Source organism: Crassostrea angulata, chromosome 4, assembly GCF_025612915.1.
Source record: "Crassostrea angulata isolate pt1a10 chromosome 4, ASM2561291v2, whole genome shotgun sequence".
Lineage (NCBI taxonomy): Eukaryota > Metazoa > Mollusca > Bivalvia > Ostreida > Ostreidae > Magallana > Magallana angulata.
Window position 1 is genome coordinate 42,213,358 of NC_069114.1, and position 14,492 is coordinate 42,227,849.

The window sequence follows — 14,492 nt, forward strand, 5'->3', positions numbered from 1 at the left end:
CTTTAAAGAACCGGAGGGTATGTTAGCCCGATGGCTTTCTTTCCTGGAGACATACGATTTTGAAATAAAACATAGGAAAGGTTCTCTGCACGTGAATGCAGATGGGTTATCTAGACGCCCTTTGCGCCGTTGTAAAAGGCTTGATTGTAGCCAATGCTACGATAATATTCTGCAGAATGACAATGACAATAGCACAGAGGAGTCAGATAGGCAAACCAGTGCCTACGGCGAAACAGTATCTGCAGTTACTAATAAACAAAGTCAGGAAAACGAAAGCGATCTAAATCTGTTCAGTTCAAATTGGTTGGGTAGCGATGTAGATATTAAGATTTCACAATCAGAGGACAAAGCAATTAAGACAATACGCGACATCATGCTTATTTCCGGTGAACGTCCTACTATAGTTACTTCAGACAAAGAATTAGATATTCTCATGAAGCAATGGTCTGTACTCGAAATTAAAAATAACGTCCTTTACCGAAAATGGGAAAACGATGATAAGTCTATTACTTTGCAATTAATCGTTCCAAAATCAATTAGAAAAGAGATCATGATTCAATTACATAATAGTAGGCTTGCTGGCCATCTAGGTCGAGAGAAAACCCTTAAGAAAATCCAGTCGCGATTTTACTGGCCTGGTATGTCTACGGATGTCCGTAGGTGGTGTCAAAACTGCATGTTTTGCCAGAAACGGAAGCCAGGTCCAGGAATCGGGAAATCTCCTATGAGACACGTCGACGTCTCAGCGCCGTTAGATGCTATTGCTATTGACATCATGGGTCCTTTACCAGTTACGGAAAACGGAAACCAGTATATTATGGTCGTTGGTGATTATTTTAGTAAATGGACTGAGGCATACGCATTGCCTGTGCATACTGCACAGATTGTCGCTGATAAACTTGTTACCGAATTTATATGTAGGTATGGTACGCCTTTGCGTATACATACAGACCAAGGTCGCGAATTTGAATCGAAGTTATTTACTCATTTATGTCGCTTATTAGAAATTGAAAAATCTAGAACGACACCTTATAGACCTCAATCGGATGGAATGATTGAGAGGTTCAATCGAACCTTACAGCAGATGCTAGCAATGTTTGTGAACGAAAATCATGATGATTGGGATGATCATCTCCCCTATTTAACGTCAGCCTACAGAACATCCGTCCAAGAAAGTACAAAGTGTACTCCTAACCGCATAATGTTGGGAAGGGAAACATCGTTACCAATTGATGTAATGGTCGAATCACCAATCAATATAGATAAACCCGCTTGTCCAGTACTATATGTTGAGTGGGTAGAAAAGGCTATGCAATCATCTTTTCAATACGTTCATGAAAAACTCCAGTGTAGTTTTGAAAAGCAAAAACGTTATTACGATAAAAATGCCAAGAGTTTGGCATATGATATTGGTTCCCTCGTTCTTCGTTGGTACCCTCCTTCCGGCAAACAAAAGTTAGGGTTAGGCTGGACTGGTCCTTATGAAATTATAAGGAAAATTTCAGAAATTACTTATGAAATAAAGGATTGTAAAACCTTAAAGACAAAAATTGTGCATGTAGACCATTTAAAACAATTTAGTACAGAGGAGAGAGAGGAACAACATAATGTTCCTAATAATGACCTGTCAGCGCTAAGCGATTGTTCTTGTGAAAATGAACAAGAATCTGAACATACTGAAAACAAATATACTAGATCTGGACGTCTTGTCAAGCCCCCTATTAGATTTTCTTAAAATATACAAAAGATACTTAATTTTTTTTTTTAATTTTTTTTGAAAGGGGGTATATTTAAACTTGACAATTTTAGATACTAGTTATGAATCATTTGTGCTATTATTTTAATTACAGAATGGATTTTAACGACTTTGCCCTAGATCTTTTAGTTGATGATCAGGAGATGGACTTCCTCGATGACACTCCTGTCTTCCGACCACCAGTCACATCTACGGATTTTCAAAAGAACATAGAGTTCTTCTTCTCCCCGGACATGTCCTGTCCGATAGACGGCTGTCCCCCATCTCTCGTCTTTCCCACCAAGGCGAAGTACCAACGACATTGGACGGAAAAACACCTCCCTGAAGTTGTTTCCTACTCCTGTCCTGTATTCCACTGTAAAGTGTCTTGCCGTAGGAGGTACGACATGAAGGTCCATCTTCTCCGTGTCCACAACACTGCCAAAGGACTAGTGGAAAGCATTCTTTCCAAAAGCCAGAGAAATTCTAGGCCCAATGGATCCTTCATTAACCCTGGCATGTTTACCTTCTACGGTAGGAGCAGCTCTACTGCGGACAAGGATGTTCCTCCAATGCCGTTGGTACCGGAATCTTTGACGGTTTCTTCATCTCCTCCTGATGCCCCTGTGGAGATCCCTTGCCCGGATCCGTTGGAATTGGAACCACCAGCGAAGAGAGGACGAGTCCTCACAGTTCAGGAATATCTTTCCAGGGATCGTTCAGTCTGTTCCGTTCTTCCACTTGATGTGTCCACGCAGACCAGATGTCAGGATCTTCCCCCGTTTGCCTTCCCCGAGGTCCCCGAGAGCCAGGAAGACATCTTGGCGTACATTCAGTGGTTAGAGGGATTGTCATTCTCGGTGCAACAGAAGAAGAAGGTGGCGGAGGAGAAGCTTCGCACTATGATGTCCAACACTCCGGATCTGCTGGCGGAGAGGGAAAAGCGGCGGAAATTGGAAGCAGAAAACCTGCGTTTGCGCAAGGAACTTGCAGATCTGAAAGCGGCTCATCTTCTTTTTCCTGAACTGTGAGGTATTCTCCATTCATGTTTCCTTCTTCAATAATCCCTGTGATTTGTGACTGTGTCCTATTAACTGTATGCGGACTTGTGCCTAATTATTTATATTTCTTGAATCTGTAATGATATTGTTTCTCTTGTAAAATTCCTTTTTTTTATTGTAACGATACATAATTTGTATCTACTACATGTATTGTATTAAATGCAATTGTATATATGCATGTGATTATGTATGTTATATGAATAGCTCTATATAGCATAGATCTATATAACGGTATTTGTTTGTCAAAGATCTCAGGTGTTGTATTATATTTATGAACTGTTTCTTGAGATGTATATGTATATCCATGGCAATGTGAGCTTATCTGTTATTTATTTATTTTTATTACACTTTGTATATTGGACTAATGTATGTATCGCATACATTAAGTCTTAAGAAGGGGGGAGTGTAATGGTGGATGATGTATTGTTATATCTAATATGATCATTATGTCTTGTGTTGTTTTATTGTTGTAAATATATTCATTATTATATAGCATGTATTTTTATATTATTACATGTTGTAAAGTTCGGGTTCGTTGCCGACGTCGCGCGTGCGTCAGGCCGTTCTTAACAACGTCTGTTGACGGCCTGACCACCGTTACTTCTGCAACGACAGTACTGAACGGACAGTTGAAAAGCACGGTTGCTTTTATTTTGACCTCTTCATGTAGGTATTCAATATCCACCAACTCCCTCTGTTTAATTTATATTATAACAAACAACTTATTAATTAACTTAATAAATCGTCTTTTAAAACTATACGAATGTGTTTTCTCTCACTGTGAATTATAATGAATCCTAAGTGGAAACGTACAGGTTTCCCGTTACAAAAGGTTCATATAAGGAAGCAAATTTGCTAATGTAAATATACGGCTATAATTTTACCTATATGCCAATACACGTTTACTTTAATTATTTATATTCTATTGATTTTTCCTCATACTGCTTTTGCTAAAATTCTTGAATATTGATGCATACAGATGCTATAACTAATTACATTTGTTGGTTTATTTCATAAGCTGTCTCGGATTTAAATCTGACAGTATGTTTACAGTATATTTTGTATATTGATTCAATCATTTTTTAAAACTTGTACTCAATTAATGATTGATTCAATCATTGTTTGTGTAAATATAAGCACTGTATGATTTATTCTGAAGTCGTTACTAGAACACTGGCAATAGAACACCAGGCAGACAGAAAATTACCACATTTTACAACGTCTGAAGAATCTTTTTATAAGTACATGTAAGTTATTTTTTTCTCTTTGTCTGCTCATTTTATGACATCGTGATAAATGTATAAGTTTTTGTGATTGGCCTTTTTAGAATATTTCCAAAAGATGAGACGTAAAAGAAAAACGCTGTTAAAGACATTTTCCGTTTCCAACATTTATTCATTCATTCTTTCCATCTATTAACAGTCTTAATTGATCTACGAATATTACTTGCAATTTACAACTTTCTTATTTTAAGTCCTTCTTATTGATTTTGAAATTTGAATGAACTATTATTAAAACCTTCAGGCATTCAGGTATCTATTATCTTTTCATTAATTATCTATCTATCTATTTAGCTGTCTATATGTCTGTCTGTCTGACCTTCAGGCATTCAGGTATCTATTATCTTTTCATCAATTATCTATCTATCTATTTAGCTGTCTATATGTCTGTCTGTCTGTTTATCTCCGAGTCGATGGAATAAAAAACCAATCTTTATGCCAAATCTTTCTTTTTTTCTTTTTAAAACAAGATATTTTCTAGTGTAAAATCGAAAACTAAGTGTTGTAGCCCAATAGCCCAAATGACTTGCTTGAATGGTAGATTATATATATATATATATATATATATATATATATATATATATATATATATATATATATATATATATATATATATATATATATATATATATAAATTTATTGGTTTTGTTTGCTTCCTACTTTGTTTGTTTCATACGTACTTATATTATATTAAATTAGATTAATAAATCACGGTATTACATTTTTTCATGTTATTCGGTCATGATTAGTCTAATGTTGCAAAGGTTTTACTCGCACTTAAAATGCACAATTCAGACAACCTGATGATGAATTTATTGTTGCTTTAAACTTTAGAATTACTGGAGGGTCGAAATGATACGGCGTAATCAAGTTTTGTCATGTGGTATCCGGGTTTGTTTTTGCGTTTTAATGCTTTGGAAGGCAATGTTTTATTTGTAGTTTCTTTTTTTTTTTAACTTTGCTGTATACGTAACTGCCGTGTTGATTAACAAAATACAAAGCTTATATAAAGTCATCACAAGGTAGGTGTAAGATATATGGATATATATCAATAATTTATGGAGATATTTTGATACTGCGTATTTATGTGTCAAGGTGAATTTCAGTAACATTACTAGTGAAAAATATATTTACAATACCTTACAAAAATAATTTTACCTTAAATTCAAGGTAAATTCATTAATGTATGTAAAATATGGAAAAATACAAAAGGAACCAAACGAGTGACATTGTTTCAGTTAAAGTAGATCTAAGCTATATAGCAATTCTGCATTTTTCAATTAATTATATGAACATTAGCGTAATGCGTCTACGGAAGGTATGAACTGATAAGCATAATATACAGTTTTGAAAATAAGATCCTTTTTTTTTAATTCTTTTACCAAATGTTTATGATGGCTCAACACATCAGTGCATTTTTTGGTAGATCGATAAACAATCATTTTTGAAATGTAATTTTACAAAAATAAGAATTATATGATAAGTTAACGATAGGAATATTATTCTAGGGGAGGGCTAACACCCATGCCCCCATATTCAAGCCTTCACATTTGGTTTCTCTTAAAAGAAATTCGGTTTACTCGACCATTTACAGGTATTGCATGTATATACTGATCATCATATTAAAAACTAATTGAGAATAAATTGTAAAAAATCAAAGGCGATATCAGTCTGCGTGTTCTGATAAAATATTTGAAAAAAGGTAGATTCTTATGGCATTTAAAAACTTTTTACTGACAAAAACTACAACATTTTCTTTGCACATGATGTCAAAATTACACCTGAGTATCTCTGTTATCTACAACTAGAAAACAAAAGTTGGTTCTCTCCTGCATTTGTTTGCAATGCTTGATTCAATATATATACCTATAAATCTTTCTTTTCTGAAAGATGAAAATATTTAGAATTGTTCCTTTTAACCTTAGGACATTGGCATTTTATACTAAATCCTTTTTTAAACCTTTTTTCATGTGTAAATAATTATCTCACTTATCTTGAAGGATATAGAAATAAAACCTAAATATTGCATTTAGTTGCACATGGTTAACCTCAAGAGATGGTTTAATGTTATAAAAATCCTTTCGTTATCTAACAATATGAAACAGAGAACAAAAAAAGCAAGAGAAGATAATAAAAATATCTTACCACAATGGAAGCAAAGCACGAAATAAAGCAAAACATAGTTCAAAGACTCCATGATGAACGGACGGACGGACAAGCAATATTAGATGCCCAAGTATATATCCTTTTATATACAGTAAAATGTATAAGTTTGCGAAGGCTAGATATGAAAAATGTTCCCGGATTAAGCAACATCCTGTTTGGAGGACATTTATTAATTTCATATTCACTTAAGTTTTATAATTTAACATATATTATATAAATATTGTCAACAAAAACACAGCTCAGGAATTCATTTAAATTTAATTATGCATGTTCAAATTACATAAACATTTCAACAGTTTTTTAATTCATGTATTATTAATTTTAGTCACTCGAAATAATAGTAAATTTTCAAAAAGGTTGTTTGATCTTTACTTATATTAAAGTTTTCATTTCGATTAAAGGATGCAGTAAGTCTTAATCGTTTACTCTTGCAAAATGTTCAATTCTTATGAAAATACACACAATTATAAAAACCGATATGAGTTGACAAATTTTAAATTATATTCACCGTTGTTTAAATCAATATGGCCGACTAGAAAATGACCGAAAATTGCGCAGCAATGATTACGCATGTGGCCTTTTTGACAAATACTCCCCGGAATAAAAAGTCAAAACAATTCCACATTTTCATAAAAATATTCTACTTGTTTTGATAAGAAATGCACGACATAACACCTTTATTAGTATCTTGACTTGTGTAAAATGAGAATATTTTTTAATCAACACTGAGTCAGGTTCTTGACGAATCATCCATCCACGGAGGAACTCGAGTAGTCTATAAAGATATCGCTTCCTAAAATAGAAAGTGTTACCAAAATATGCAATTAATATATAATCATTTGAAAAAATAATACATGTTACATAGTACTAGTACTTGGTATTCATTTGTATTGTAATGACCTGAGATAGGAAAAATTATGAATTTATCATTTTTACATTAATTAATTATTGGCCTTATTAATCAGGGGTTAAGTGGGTGGATTATATGAATTTTACATCACTATATACCTAATACGGTTTATCCAGGGTTTAATTCTCTTGAATATTTACCGTATCTGCTAAAACGTATTTTTAGCACATGTGTACTTTTCTTTTTCCAGTTTACACGTACATCTATTCTTAACATAGTGAATTCAATAATATATGCAAGGAAACTATGCATGTTGATTGTACCTATGCATCTTTATTCATTGTCTACTACACCTGTAAGAGCACTGGATTCCTGAAGCTGGGTAGATTGTTTACATCCCGCTGCCAGCTTTTCCTCGGGTGTATTGGGATAGCCACCGTTTCGTATTTTGAACTCCCATTAAGATTATTTCGTTACTAACGATGTTTTTATAGCTCATAAACTCCCTTAAAAATCATGTTTTCAGAAATCATACTTAGTTTACTAAGAAGTAGACATCGTACGTTATTTAATAAGTATTCCCTTTTATTATGGCGAGGTTAATATATAGGACATCGTCTGCTAGACGATCTCTCGGTTCTATGTTGAATAAAGCAAAGGATTTACAAGTTATTGTTACTTACAGGTTACGAAAACATTCACCACAAATATTTTAAGTTATTCCGATGTTTATTTTCATGTCGTATTTCTTTTTAAGGTTTACTTTTCGCGATGTACGGTAGTTTTGTACGACACTGTTCGGCATAGCTCACTGTGTACGGTACCGTTCATCGTTTTGATTGGTCATGCGTCACCGTACAGTTTTTTTATTGGTTAATTTATTAATCCGTAGTAAATTTATAGTATCCTGTCACGCCCCTTTTTTGCCCTTGAAAGTACGGTTGACGCCTAGACCAAAATTAATACAATCCAATAATGCCTTGACTTGAGAATATGTTTTTCCATGACTGTACTGTGCTGTTACCATTTATTTAATAAACCATTGTCATTTTACCAAGCCTTGTCCTTTAATCAAAGTATTACAAGTATTTGGAAGCAGCGTTGATCCTGAAATAAAACTACATATATTTTGTAGCCCCCATATTTAGATGGCTATTCGTGGGGAGCTTACAGTATTTACATCGATAGAATCAAAAGTTACCCCTTAAATATACATGTACATGTGTATACCAGTAGTCAACAGAAAACAATTTATGAAAGGGATGCAGGTATGTGCACATTAATAAATCAAAGTATTAATACCTGTAAAGGTGATTGTGTACACGGGGTTTAGTTCTGATTCTTGTGCAATATTTTTTTATTGATTTCCCTGGAGAACATTTCTCTTATGATTTAGATAACATATTGTATTGTCTTACCTTATGTGGTGCCTATTCTTCATGTCCATTGCGAATTTTGATTTTCTTAACATTAAAGTTTAATGGCTAAATTTTCACATATTACTCCCTACTATTATTACAAATCACACCTATGTTTTCGTTCCAAGGAACTGTAAAATCGTCCTATGATTGTAAACGTTTTATTGTCATTACAGTCTTCTTTGATACCTGAACATATTCCACAGAACTTTCTACAGTTGTCCTCTCTCCAAAGACGATAGAACTCATTTATACACAGATCGAGTAGGTACTCGTCACAGGTTGTTAGTTTATCGGTGCAGGGAATGATCCGTGTCGGAGCTACAGAAACAATCACTGTAATTGATTGGCATTAGCATACCCAATTCACACTGGCTCTCTGTGCCATATTACTTGCGTTCATAATACCACTGACACAACTGCCCGTACCATTATGATAATGTTTTGGGAAAATCAAATGTAGAAAACCAAACATACATGTAACAAGTAAACAATATATGTCATTGAAAATGACATGAAATGATGCATATTGTTCTGATTCGACATTTATCAAGATGCGTGATAACGCGTCATTGACTGTGGAAGCAAAGCAATTGTAGTTTACAACGCCTTATTCATTCGAAAAATCTTTGCAGCGTTGACTACTTCATTTAATTACTGTAAAAGCATAACATTTTTAAAAAAATTATTTTGTAGTGGATCTGTTCTAAATCCCCTTTCACAATTGGCGCACGATCAGAAGCGACAGAATGTTCGTGCGACTGAAAAATCAGATATGGTTCGGAAACTATTGCGAATATAATTGCACATGAAAAAGTACTCGTACGAAATTCACAAATTCAGAGCGCCCATTGTGCGGTGTACACGCATTGAATTTTGCGATATATATGCGACTGTTGTTCAATGAAAGAAAGATTTTTAAGATAATGCAATAGAATTGCACGAAAGACCAGATGATCGGTGAAAGTGGCTTTAGTGACATTCTCTACACTAAGGATTTTAAATAACAGGTGAACAACGAAATGAAAACCATAACAAATCCACATCTTTTTCGATAAACGTAAAATCATTATATGTTGTGCATCTTATGTATGTAATTTACCGTACAAAAAATGTCTTAATCATTCTGATGGTCTATTGTTTAATTGAAATTTAAAGAATGATAAAACGGTGTCTGAACAAAGTCTAACTACCTTGGCAATATCCACAATACGATTTACAATATCTCCGGGACCAGTCAAAATATATGCCATATATGCCAAAAGTGTAATGTAGAACCAACTATTAACAAGGATAAAGCAGCAAATGAATGACATGCGTATAGTAGTTATCCATACTTCTAAGTGTTAAGAAAGGGGTCGAGGTCGAGGTCGTAAACATCGCTGAAAAAGATAAAACTAGAGTACAATCTAATACAATAAACCAATTATAAGTATATACTATTACGTTCATGGTGAGCAATAATACATACAATTACAAGTAATTAATTAATTAGTTAATTTATACAAAGATGGTATAGTTGATACACGCAACATTGTACACATGTACATGCATCACATTGTACGGGGAAAGTTCCCCTATGAATTGAACCAGTAGAATATTTGTGTTTCATTAAATAATTTACCGTTTGTTTTCTTTTATCAGCATAAAGTGTATAAACATAATAATTAATTCAATGGTTTCCTAATCCAACGTTTCACTTTGTATATATTTTTCTGTTATGCTCATTTTATGAATTTTTTCTCCTTGTAACGAAACTTATTGTAAGAAGTCTCATAAGAAATGATGTTTATATAAAACCAGTCCCTTCTTCAGGACAAAATAATAAATAAAATAAATTACATGGGTAAAAACAAAGAAAACAAAATCTAGCGCTACTACTAAAACTACTAAAGTCACAAATACTTTAGAGCGACCGGACGCATTCTTTAAGAATGTGAACTAAAACTGGTTATAATGTAGTTGTTCTTTTTTTTTATATAGTTTCATTAATAATTTTAGTAGTAACATTAGATTGTTTTCTTAAAAAAGACATTGATAGTAACCAAACATCAACACTTTATGATAAATGGGATGACTTCAATTATTCTACCGTCAACTTTCCTTACTTATGTACCAATGTAGATTCTTCAGCTGCATGTTGAGTTATTGTCTCTCAGTTGAATCGATATGCAATGGCATGCTCTACTTATGATCAATATCTAAAACGAGGCAAGCTACTGACAAAAAAGTTGATGAAACAATATTATCAACAGTCTTGATAAAAGTCATCATTTTGTAACTTCTATGGTCGATACAATGAATTTGTCAGCAAGAACAATCTTCTGCAAGGTCCAAAGCTGACTGATGTTTTTATATTTTTTGTTAGTCCATTATTAATTCTACGCATTGTTTGCGGATTTATCCGTTGTCCTGACAACAACAAAGAGCACACGGCGGGTGTGACCAGTCAATAGAGGAAGCTCACTCCCCCATAGCACCTGATCCTACATTTAATTTTTGTAGAGGTCAATGAATGCTCTGCTCCTGTTTTTTATTTTACCTTTTGACTTTCGATTTTGAATACTGTTCGTTATCACCACATTTAATTTTTAGTAATGTTGTAGTGATACTTGTAGTGCTAGATTTTGATTTCTTTGTTTCTATTCAATGTGAATTATTTTTGTGTCCTGAAAAGGGGACTGATTGTTCTGAACATTTGACAATTTCAATTGTTCGTCTCTTTAGCCATTTTTTGTGCTTTATGTCTAGAATTTTTTATTGTCATGATTATGTGTTTTTGTTCTTGTATGAACATAACCGAAAAACGTCTACTCGTATTCATTTTGAGTACCCAGCTTACAAATAAATACTGTAATACATTTCTACTATGTCTACTTTACAAACGTTTTTATCCTACTTAATCCAGAAGAGCACACGCACGTAATACCCCCGCTCTGATGTGAATATGCAAAATAAGCCAAGTAGTCATTAAACAGGAAGTTGACGTCCGATTGGTACAAAAATATATCCCACGATATGGTATGCCTAAACAAATTGTGTGTTAAAATTTCAAGCATCGGCGATTTATAGTTGCTGAGAAAAATGCGACAGGAATTTTTGTTACGGACAGACAGAAAGACAAATAGGCGGACGGAAAAATGTCATAAATATCTTGCATGTCAACATATTCATCTTGCATGTCGACATAATTAGTAGAAAAATAAATTGCACACAAGGGGCAGAGATATGCCACCATATTACATAGAAAGGCCAAAGCAAAACAAGAGACCCTCTGTCCCTGACGGTAACCTGAGTATCATTGCTCGTAGGTTTACCTTTCAGGGAGTTTTTGGTTTGAAATTATTAGCTTCTTTTCATAGTCTAAAACCCAATCCGAGACTCCTCTGACTGTTATCCCCGCTTTTTATTATTTGGTGGCTGCAAACATTAATTCATTAAAGGGGGACATCTACGGCGGCGTGGAAGGGCCTGGTGAAAAATAATCTTATTCGTTCGGACGAATTAGCTATTTGTTCGGACAAATAAGTTATTTGTTTGGACGAATTAGGATTTGTTCGGACAAATTAGGATACGTTCGGACAAATAAATTATTTGTTCGGACGAATTAGGATTTGTTCGGACGAATTAGCTATTTGTTCGGACAAATAAGTTATTTGTTCGGACGAATTAGCTATTTGTTCGGACGATTAAGTTATTTGTTCTGACGAATTAGGATTTGTTCGGACGAATTAGGATTCGTTCGGACAAATAAATTATTTGTTCGGACGAATTAGGATTTGTTCGGACGAATTAGCTATTTGTTCGGACAAATAATATATTTGTTCGGACGAATTAGCTATTTGTTTGGACGATTAAGTTATTTGTTCGGACGAATCAGCTAATTGTTCGGACGAATAAGTTATTTGTTCGGACGAATTAGAATTTGTTCGGTCGAACTAGCTATTTGTTCGGACAAATAAGTTATTTGTTCGGACAAATAAGTTATTTGTTCTGACGAATTAGGATATGTTCGGACGAATAAGGATTTGTTAGGACGAATTAAGATTTGTTTGGACGAATAAGGATTTGTTCGGACGAATTAGATATTTGTTCGGACAAATAAAATATTTGTTCGGACAAATTAGGATTTGTTCGGACGAATTAGGATTTGTTCGGACGAATACATTATTAATAGTGGAACATGTATGAGAGAGAGAGAGAGAGAGAGAGAGAGAGAGAGAGAGAGAGAGAGAGAGAGAGAGAGAGAGAGAGAAAGATGTCATAATCATGGATACATAAATGTGAAAAGTCTAATCAGTTTACATAATCATGTCGGATCCCGAAAACATTACCGGGATGGGGGTGGGGGGGGGGGGGGTCTGAGAGATAAATTTTTTTGCGGGGTGGGGGTCCAAGGCCCCCCGACCACCCCGGCTCTAGATCCGTGTATAGATGTATGCCAACTCTAGGCAGCGCAGGTTTTTTCTTTGGTAACTATAAGGTTTTTTTCGCGCAATGCCAGAAGAAATGTTTCAAATAGTCATAATTATATGATTCCGCAGGTGGATTTTTATTGTCGATGTTTATATTGAAAATGAAGTCATTCTCCTGTTTACTTGGGACACTGGACATACGAAATTATCTTTCGCCTTAACTTTATACATATACATGTATACGATCAAAGTTAACTGATATGCTTCGTGATCGAATTGTAATAATCGCACATTACTTCATTAAGTGACTTATAAAACAAACTAATTTTTACTTATACTTTATAATATAAAGTCAGCAAAATAACCCAACATCCTAACTATAATATAAGAAAATAAAAAAAAAAGAATTTAATGATAAAAATACTTATCGTCCGTCAAATAGACCTCTGATGATGTATTTACATGTTAAAATTATCATATGGCTTTGTAAAGTTTTCCTTTGTTTGGAATCTTAGGAGCGCAAAAAAAAGTTATCAATAATCATACAATTGATCATAATTGATTGAATCAAGTTCTGGGGGAAATTAAAATAATTGTAAGATTTAAGGTGAAATAAAAGCTTACAAAACAACTCACAATTTTATACAATATTTTCAAAAGGTTGTATCTTATTTTTCTTAACTATTATTGAAAAATCATACTATCGGAAACATCTGACGCCTATTTTCATCGGTCGAATGCGGCATCCAGATTATTTATAGATAGAAACTGCATATGATGACAACTAACTTTGATTTTGTATCGACGATTTTTGATGCTATGTCTGATTTTAAAAATGAAATAGATTCAAAGTTGACTAAAGAGACAACCATTAGGGTTAACATTAGTTTTAGACTATCGGAAACCCATGGCACCATGATAATATAACTCCAATCCTTTAGATAGGTAGAGTTTAAAAATTGAGCTTGACAGCAAAATATGTCAGATATTGCGTACATGTCAGATGATATAGCACCTATGTCTATATTATTAGCAATTAATCATTTGAAGAAAAGGGGTGGCTTGACCCCCCCCCCCCTTTCATCTACATCATTACCAGAGCAGATAGTCTAAATTACTCCTCATATAAACTAATAGCTTATTCGTCCAAACAAATAGCTAATTCGTCCGAACAAATCCTAATTCGTCCGAACAATTAACTTATTCGTCCGAACAAATCTTTATTCGTCCGAACAAATAACTTATTCGTCCGAACAAAAAACTTATTCGTCCAAACAAATCCTAATTTGCCCGAACAAATAGCTAATTCGTCCGAACAATTCTAATTCGTCCGAACAAATAGCTAATTCGTCCGAACAAATCCTAATTCGTCCGAACAAATAACTTATTCGTTCGAACAGATAACTTATACGTCCAAACAAATCCTAATTCGTCCGAACAAATCCTAATTCGCCCGGACAAATGATTTATTCGTCCGAACAAATCCTTATTCGTCCGAACAAATCGTAATTCGTCTGAACAAATAACTTATTCGTCCGAACGAATAAGAATTTTTTTTTTCATCTGG

At 33.9% G+C, this 14,492-nt stretch overlaps 1 pseudogene; it reads right to left on the bottom strand.

Annotated features, from left to right (window-relative positions):
* LOC128182434 (uncharacterized) overlaps positions 1–6,299 on the bottom strand; it is a 28,313-nt pseudogene extending 22,014 nt beyond the window's left edge.
* Between the last annotated feature and the right edge of the window lie 8,193 nt (positions 6,300–14,492).